A 9,327-nucleotide genomic window follows, 5' to 3' on the forward strand; every position below is an offset into this window, starting at 1 on the left:
CCTTCCTAATCCCTCCAGAGCCCCAAAACGAATAGTGAGTGTTCTTATTGAAGGCGGCCAGCCCCTCCACACCTGTGGGTATTTCTCGTCAGGTGGGACTAGAGATTGAGAAAAGAAATAAGACACAGAGACAAAGTATAGAAAAAGAACAGTGGGCCCAGGGGACCGGTGCTCAGCATACAGAGGACCCACACTGGCCCCGGTGTCTGAGTTCCCTCAGTATTTATTGATTACTATTTTCACTATCTCGGCAAGGGGAATGTGGCAGGAGAACAAGGTGATAGTGGGGAGTAGGTCAGCAGGAAAACATGTGAGCAAAGGAATCTGTGTCACAAATAAGTTCAAGGGAAGGTACTGTGCCCAGATGTGCATGTAGGCCAGATTTATGCTTCTCTCCACCCAGACATCTCGGTGTAGTAAAGAGTAACAGAGCAGCATTGCTGCCAGCGTATCTCACCTCCAGCCACAGGGTAGTATTCTCCTATCTCAGAATAGAACGAACGTACGATCAGGTTTTACACCGAGACATTCCATTCCCAGGGACGTGCAGGAGACGGAGGCCTTCCTCTTTTACTCCTCCTCCTCAGCACAGACCCTTTATGGGTGTTGGGCTGGGGGACAGTCAGGTCTTTCCCTTCCCACGAGGCCATATCTCAGGCTGTGTCAGTGGGGGAAACCTTGGACAATACTCAGGCTTTCTCGGGCAGAGGTCCCTGCGGCCTTCCGCAGTGCATTGTGCCCCTGGTTAATCGAGAATGGAGACTGGTGATGACTTTTACCAAGCACACTGCCTGTAAACATATTGTTAACAAGGCAGAGCCTGCACAGCCCTCGTCCCTTAAACCTTGATTCCACACAGCACGTGTTTCTGTGAGCACAGGGTTGGGGCTAAAGTTACAGATTAACAGCATCTCAAGGCAAAACAATTTTTCTTAGTACCAATCAAAATGGAGTTTCTTATGTCTCCCTTTTCTACATGGACACAGTAACAGTCTGATCTCTTTCTTTTCCCTACACTTGTTTTTATGACAATAGAATTATTTATAAAAGTTCAATAAGAATCTGTTCTCCTTGTAACAGGGCACAATTACAGACACTGATGATATTACCAAGGCTTTGACTGGAACGTCATATTTTCAGATATGACCACACAGCTTTAAGGAACTATGGTTGACTTTAGGGAGCTGATAAACCCCCACTTGGAAAAATTGGCCTGAGGGTTCCCGGTCTTGCAGGTTGAGTAAAGCAGCCCAGCAACCTCAGGGCATTTTGGGGACTGTGAGAAGAAAGGAATTCATCCAGATCTACAGGTACTGAGTGCCAAGTCAGATGGCAAGTCCTTGGTGTGACTTCCCAGCCTCAGGAGGCCTTTACAGTTTAATCTGAGATTCTTTATGAAAAGCTCCAGCAAAGCAGCAAAGCAATTTTTTTTTTTTTTTTTTTTTTTTTTTTTAGCAGAGTCTCATTCTGGCACCTAGGCTGGAGTGCAATGGCGTGATCTCGGCTGGGTGCAACCTCCGCCTGCCGGGTTCACGTGATTCTCCTGCCTTGGCCTCCCGAGTAGCTGGGATTAGAGGTGCACACCACCACACCCAACTAATTTTACTTTATTTTTAGTAGAGACAGGGTTTCACTATGTTGGGCAGACTGGTCTCGAACTCCTGACCTCATGATCCGCCTGCCTTGGCCTCCCAAAGTGCTGGGATTATAGGCGTGAGCCACCACGCCCAGCCTCCAGCAAAGCAAATTTAAAGAGAGCCAGTATGGTCAATTGCTTCTTGTTGCACTTATATAAACAATCAGGCCAAGTTTAGTGAAACTAGACTTACTTTGCAAACATATCACTCCTATTTGGATCAACATTTATGGAAATATGGGAGTGACTGTGGAGAAAAAAATGACTCAATGGAAAACTGCAGGGCACCGTGATGAGATTTCAGCCCTGTTCATTGTTTACGAGGTTTCGTTGTTTATCTGCAAACTGGACTGGATCTTGAATTTGTAGGGAAAAGAAAGAGAGGTCAGACTGTTACTGTGTCTATGTAGAAAAGGAAGACATAAGAAACTCCATTTTGACCTGTACCCTGAACAATTGCTTTGCCCTGAGATGCTGTTAATCTGTAATTTTGCCCAACCTTGAGCTCACAAAAACATGTGTTGTATGGAATCAAGGTTTAAGGGATCTAGGGCTGTGGAGGATGTGCCTTGTTAACAAAATGTTTACAGGCAGTGTGCTTGGTAAAAGTCGTCGCCATTCTCCATTCTCGATAAACCAGGGGCACAATGCACTGCGGAAAGCTGCAGAGACCTCTGTCCTGGAAAGCCGGGTATTGTCCAAGGTTTCTCCCCATGTGATAGCCTGAAATATGGCTTCGTGGGATGGGAAAGACCTGACTGTCCCCCAGACCGAAACCTGTGAAGGGTCTGTGCTGAGGAGGATTAGTAAAAGAGGAAGGCCTCTTGCAGTTGAAATAAGAGGAAGGCCTCTGTCTCCTGCCTGCCCCTGGGAACTGGATGTCTCGGTATAAGACCCGATTGTACATTTGTTCAATTCTGAGATAGGAGCAATACCGCCCTGTGGCGGGAGGCGAGACATGTTGGCAGCAATGCTGCTTTGTTATTCTTTACTCCACTGAGATGTTTGGGTGGAGAGAAGCATAAATCTGGCCTATGTGCACATCCAGGGTACCTTCCTTTGAACTTACTTGTGACACAGATTCCTTTGCTCACATGTTTTCTTGCTGACCTCCTCCCCACTGTCACCCTGCTCTCCTACCGCATTCCACTTGCTGAGATAGTGAAAATAGTAATTAATAAATACTGAGGGAACTCAGAGACCGGTGTCAGTACAGGTCCTCCGTATGCTGAGTGCCGGTCCCCTGGGCCCACTGTTCTTTCCCTAGACTTTGTCTCTGTGTCTTATTTCTTTTCTCAGTCTCTCATCCCGCCTGACGAGAACTACCCATAGGTGTGCAGGGGCTGGCCCCCTTCATCTGCCGCCGAACGTGGGTGCCTTTCTCTAGGGTGAAGGTACACTAAGAACATGAGCATTGAGGACAGTCGACGAGAGATTCCCGAGTATGTCCACGGTCAGCCTTGCGGTAAGCTTGTGCGCTTGGAGGAATCCAGGTAACAATGGGACAAACTGCAAGTAAATATGCCTCTTGTCTCAGCTTCATTAAAATTCTCTTAAGAAGAGGGGGAGTTAGAGCTTCTACACAAAATCTAAGTACACTATCTCAAACAATAGAACAGTTCTGTCCATGGTTTCCAGAACAGGGAACTTTAGATCTAAAAGACTGGGAAAAAATTGACAAAGAATTAAAACATGCAAGTAGGGAAGGTAAAATCATTCCACTTACGGTATGGAATGATTGGGCCATTATTAAAGCAACTTTAGAACTGTTTCAAACAGGAGAAGATAGTGTTTCAGTTTCTGATGCCCCTGAAAGCTGTGTAATAGATTGTGAAGAAGAGGCAGGGACGGAATTCCAGAAAGGAACGAAAAGTTCACATTGTAAATATGTAACAGAGTCTGTAATGGCTCGGTCAACGCAAAATGTTGACTACAATCAATGACAGGAGGTAATATACCCTGAAACATTAAAAGTAGAAGAAAAAGGTCCAAAACCATCGGGGTCATCAGGGCTAAAACCAGGATGGCCACCTCCTCCTCCTCAGCCGAGTGAGTGCTGGGGGAGGGAGCCCGAAACCAGGCTCTGCGACTCGCTCCCGGTGCCCATTATTGCCCACATGCAGTTCACTACGGTGAAGGAGCAATTCAGACTCGCCCTGCAGCGTCTGTCTGGGTCAAACAGTGGCTGCTCCCTGAGGAAAAGTTGGGGGTGCTACATAAAATAGTTAAAAAACTATTTTAAAAAGGACATATTTCACCCACTTTCTCTCTTTAGAATTCTCCAGTGTTTGTAATTCAGAAAAAATCCGGCAGATGGCGCATGCTGACTGACTTAAGAGCCGTTAATGGGGTAATTCAACCCATGGGGGCTCTCCAACCCCGTCTGCCCTCTCCGGCCATGATTCCCAAAGACTGGCCTTTAATTAAAATTGCTCTGAAGGATTGCTTTTTTATCATTCCTCTGGCAAAACAGGATTTTGAAAAATTTGCTTTTACTATACCAGCCATAAATAATAAAGAACCAGCCACCAGGTTTTAGTGGAAAGTCTCGCCTCAGGGAATGCTTCATAGTCCAACTATTTGTCAGACTTTTGCAGCTCAAGTTCTTCAGCGAGTTAGAGACAAGTTTTCAGACTGTTACATCATTCATTATGTTGATGATATTTTGTGTGCTGCGGAAACGAGAGACAAATTAATTGACTGTTACACATTTCTGTAGACAGAGGTTGCAAACCCGGGACTGACAATAGCATCTGGTAAGATTCAAACCTCTGCTCCTTTCCATTACTTGGGAATGCAGGCAGAGGAAAGAAAAATTAAACCACAAAAAATAGAAATAAGAAAAGACACATTAAAAACATTAAATGACTTTCAAAAATTGCTAGGAGATGTTAATTGGATTTGGCCAAATCTAGGCATCCCTACTTATGCCATGTCAAATTTGTTCTCTATCTTGAGGGGGGATCCAGAATTGACTAGTAAAATCACATTAACTCCAGAGGCAACTAAAGCAACTGAATTAGTTGAAGAAAAAATTCGGTCTGCACAAGTAAATAGAATAGATCACTTAGCCCCACTCCAACTTTTGATTTTTGCTACTGCACATTCTCCAACAGGCATTATTGTTCAAAACACAGATCTTGTGGAGTGGTCCTTCCTTCCTCATGGTACGATTAGGACTTTTACATTGTACTTGGATCAAATGGCTACATTAATTAGGCAAGATTATGAATAATAAAGTTGTGTGGAAGTGACCCAGATAAAATCATTGTTCCTTTAAGCAAGGAACAGCTTAGACAAGCCTCTATCAATTCTGCTGCATGGCAGATTGGTCTTGCTGATTTTGTGGGAATTATTGACAATCATTACCCAAAAACAAAAATCTTCCAATTTTTAAAGTTGAGTACTTGGATTTTACCTAAAATTACCAGACATAAACCTTTAGAAAATGCTCTGACGGTGTTTACTGATGGTTCCAGCAATGAAAAACTGGCTTACACTGGGCCAAAAGAACGAGTCATTGAAACTCAATATCACTCAACTCAAAGAGCAGAGTTGGTTGCTGTCATTTCAGTGTTACAAGATTTTAATCAGCCTATTAACATTGTTTCATATTCTGCGTGTGTAGTACAAGCTACAAAGGATGTCGAGACAGCCCTAATCAAATATAGTATGGATGATCAGTTAAACCAGCTGTTTAATTTGTTACAAAAACCTGTAAGAAAAAGAAATTTCCCATTTTATATTAGTCATATTCGAGCACATACTAATTTACCAGGGCCTTTAACTAAAGCAAATGAACAAGCTAACTTGCTAGTGTTGTCTGCATTCATAGAAGCACAAGAACTTTATGCCTTGACTCATGTAAATGCAACAGGACTGAAAAATAAATTCGATATCACGTGGATACAGGCAAAAAATATTGTACAACATTGCAGTCAGTGTCAAGTCCTACACCTGCCCACTCAGGAGGCAGGAGTTAATCCCAGAGTTCTATGTCCTAATGCATTATGGCAAATGAATGTCATACATGTACCTTCATTTGGAAAATTGTCATTTGTCCATGTGACAGTTGATATTTATTCACACTTTGTATGGGCAACCTGCCAGACAGGAGAAAGTACTTCCCATGTTAAAAGACATTTATTATCTTGTTCTGCTGTCATGGGAGTTACAGAAAAAATTAAAACTGATAATGGGCCAGGATACTGTAGCAAAACATTTCAAAAATTCTTAAATCAGTGGAAAATTACACATACACCAGGACTCCCCTATAATTCCCAAGGACAGGCCATAATTGAAAGAACTAATAGAACACTCAAAGCTCAATTCGTGAAACAAAAAAAGGAAAAAGAGAGTAAGGAGTATAACACTCCCCAGATGCAACTTAATCTAGCATTCTTTTTTTTAAATTTTTTAAACATTTATAGAAATCAGACCACTACTTCTGCAGAACAACACTTTACTGGTAAAAAGAACAGCCCACATGAGGGAAAACTGATTTGGTGGAAAGACAACAAAAGTAAGTCATGGGAAATAGGGAAGGTGATAACATGGGGGAGAGGTTTTGCTTGTATTTCACCAGGAAAAAACCAGCTTCCATTTAGGTACCTACAACTTACAGAAGAAGTGGCCATCCACCAAGGAAGCAAAGCTGCCGACCTGGGACCAAATAAAGTTGCTGACACAGTTAGCTAAGAAAAGCCTGATAAAAAACAAGGTCTACAGGTGTATCCTGCAGCTCCAAAGAGACGGTGACCAGCGAGAATGGGCCATAATGATGATGGCGGTTTTGTCAAAAGGAAAGGGGGATATGTAGGGAAAAGAAAGAGAGATCAGACTGTTACTGTGTCTATGTAGAAAAGGAAGACATAAGAAACTCCATTTTGACCTGTACCCTGAACAATTGCTTTGCCCTGAGATGCTGTTAATCTGTAACTTTGCCCAGCCTTGAACTCACAAAAACCTGTGTTGTGTGGAATCAAGATTTAAGGGATCTAGGGCTGTGGAGGATGTGCCTTGTTAACAAAATGTTTACAGGCAGTGTGCTTGGTAAAAGTCATTGCCATTCTCCATTCTCGATAAACCAGGGGCAGAATGCACTGCGGAAAGCTGCAGAGACCTCTGTCCTGGAAAGCCGGGTATTGTCCAAGGTTTCTCCCCATGTGATAGCCTGAAATATGGCTTCGTGGGATGGGAAAGACCTGACCGTCCCCCAACTCGACACCCATGAAGGGTCTGTGCTGAGGAGGATTAGTAAAGAGGAAGGCCTCTTGCAGTTGAGATAAGAGGAAGGCCTCTGCCTCCTGCCTGCCCCTGGGAACTGAATGTCTCAGTTTAAAACCCGATTGTACATTTGTTCAATTCTGAGATAGGAGCAATACTGCCCTGTGGCGGGAGGCGAGACATGTTGGCAGCAATGCTGCTTTGTTATTCTTTACTCCACTGAGATGTTTGGGTGGAGAGAAGCATAAATCTGGCCTACGTGCACATCCAGGCATTGTACCTTCCCTTGAACTTATTTGTGACCCAGATTCCTTTGCTCACATGTTTTCTTGCTGACCTTTTCCCCACTGTCACCCTGCTCTCCTTCCCTGCTCGCATTCCTGTTGCTGAGATAGTGAAAATAGTAATCAACAAACACTGAGGGAACTCAGAGACCGGGGCCAGTGCAGGTCCCCTGGGCCCACTGTTCTTTCTCTAGACTTTGTGTCTTATTTCTTTTCTCAACCTCTCGTCCCACCTGATGAGAAATACCCACAGGTGTAGAAGGACTGCCCCCCTTCAGAATTCTTCTAGTTTTCTCTAATATCAGGCCACAACTCTGCAAACTAATTTTTCCAATTTTTCCTTCACCGTCTGACTTGGAATCACTGAAATTTAAAACTGAAGCCCTGTGAGCTGAAATGGGACAAGCTGATGTAAACTTTAGAGAAATATTCACCACAGATGCTGTGCGGGCAGCTTCTGCAAAACACCTGACCTGCGAATCAGGAAGGCCCTTCAGCTGCCTACCTGGCTGCAGCTGAACATGCTTCAGGCCCAGCGTCTAGAAATCTGGCCTGGTGCCCATGGACTCAGAAACTGCATTTCTGTTAACCTCGGTTTTCATTTATTTTCACAGAATCTCTCCTCTTTAAACGTCCAACTGCTAGCGCCATGCAGCCAAATGTCCTCTTCTACCCAGTCCCAACAGAAAACCCAGCTGGTTCTTAACGAATGAAAGGCCATCCAACAAGAAAACGGACTTATATTGTTCAAGGGAAATGAGAATTTCTCCTCTTTCCTTAAACAGGGTGGACTGACAAAGATTCTCTGCTTGGCTAAACTGCAGTCGGGCTCTGGAACCTTCTCCTAGGCCTGCTTGCACTTCCTCGTAAGAAAAAGGCTTAAAAAAGTACCTGGTGGGGCCCGGGGCGGTGGCTCACGCCTGTAATCCCAGCACTGTGAGGCTGAGGAGGGCAGATCACCTGAGGTCAGGAGTTCAAGATCGGCCTGGCCAACATGGTGAAACCCTGTCTCTACTAAAAATACAAAAATTAGCTGGGTGTGGTGGCATGTGCCTGTAATTCCAGCTACTCGGGAGGCTGAGGCAGGAGAATGGCTTGAACCCGGGAGGCAGAGGTTACAGTGAGCCAAGATCATGCCACTGCACTCTAGCCTGGCGACAGAGCGAGACTCTGTCTCAAGAAAAGAAAAAACAACAACAAAAAAACCTGGCTAAGTCACTTTAAAGACCTACTCTTGACATCTGATCACCCTTGATCCTGAGTTTCTCCTCTTCCACCATCTCCCAGGTCTGATCACCCTGGTCTGTCTTCAGCAAGAATCTTCCTGGGCTAGTAGCCGGAACCCTCCTTCCCCCCAATATTTCCTCTTGGGAATGTCCGTCCTCTGAGTTTACCCAGCTCCCTGGCTGTCAATCCCCGCCAGCCCATGCTGTGTTAAGAACTGAGCCCCATCTCTCTCCCCCATGGCAGTGGTGGTCCCTGCTCCTGCCGCGGCGGACCTGAGTCACGCCTGCCTCTCCACGCTGAACAACTACCATGGAATAGTTTTTTCTTTTAACATTTCTAAACACACTCTTAGGAGGCGCCAGCAGCCAGCGTGCGGGAGTTAAGTCACTGTGCCCTTTGTGTGAAAGTGTCACCGGTTGTCCTGGTCTTGAGGGATGGCTTTCGGGTGTAAACAGCCAGCAGATGGGAGTAGATGCTCGGAGGCTGCCCCAGGCGTCTTGTCTGCTCCTGGGTTCCTGAGACTCTCCCGTCTATGAGAACGTGCAGTGGCACGGGACGGCCGCTGGGGGGCTCCCGAGTCCGGCTCTAGAGTCTCTGTGGCCCTGACACACACACACACATTTTCTCTCTCTCTCTCTCTCTCTCTCTCTCTCTCTCTCTCTCTCTCTCTCTCTCTCTCTCTCTCTCTCTCTCTCTCTCTCTCTCTCTCTCTCTCTCTCTCTCTGTCTCTCTCTCTCTCTCTGTCTCTGTCTCTGTCTCTGTCTCTCTCTCTCTTTGTAGTGGCACGATGGCAGCTCATTGCAACCTATGCCTCCCAGGCGCAAGCGATTCTCCTGGCTCAGCCTCCCGAATAGCTGGGACTACAGATACGCCCCCACGTCCAGCTAATTTTTGTGATTTTAGTAGAGATGGGGTTCCACCGTGTTGGCCTGGCTGGTCTCTCGAACTCCTGAC

The 9,327-nt window shown here is 45.4% G+C and overlaps 1 long non-coding RNA gene across 1 annotated transcript; it reads left to right on the top strand.

The window, feature by feature from the left end:
• Positions 1–2,839: 2,839 nt before the first annotated feature.
• On the top strand, positions 2,840–8,391 carry LOC144330486 (uncharacterized). Its single transcript, XR_013396712.1, has 3 exons — positions 2,840–3,129; positions 6,067–6,158; positions 7,761–8,391. It is a non-coding gene; the product is annotated as an uncharacterized LOC144330486 (long non-coding RNA).
• Positions 8,392–9,327: the final 936 nt, after the last annotated feature.

The sequence above is a fragment of the Macaca mulatta genome, chromosome 7, assembly GCF_049350105.2.
Source record: "Macaca mulatta isolate MMU2019108-1 chromosome 7, T2T-MMU8v2.0, whole genome shotgun sequence".
Lineage (NCBI taxonomy): Eukaryota > Metazoa > Chordata > Mammalia > Primates > Cercopithecidae > Macaca > Macaca mulatta.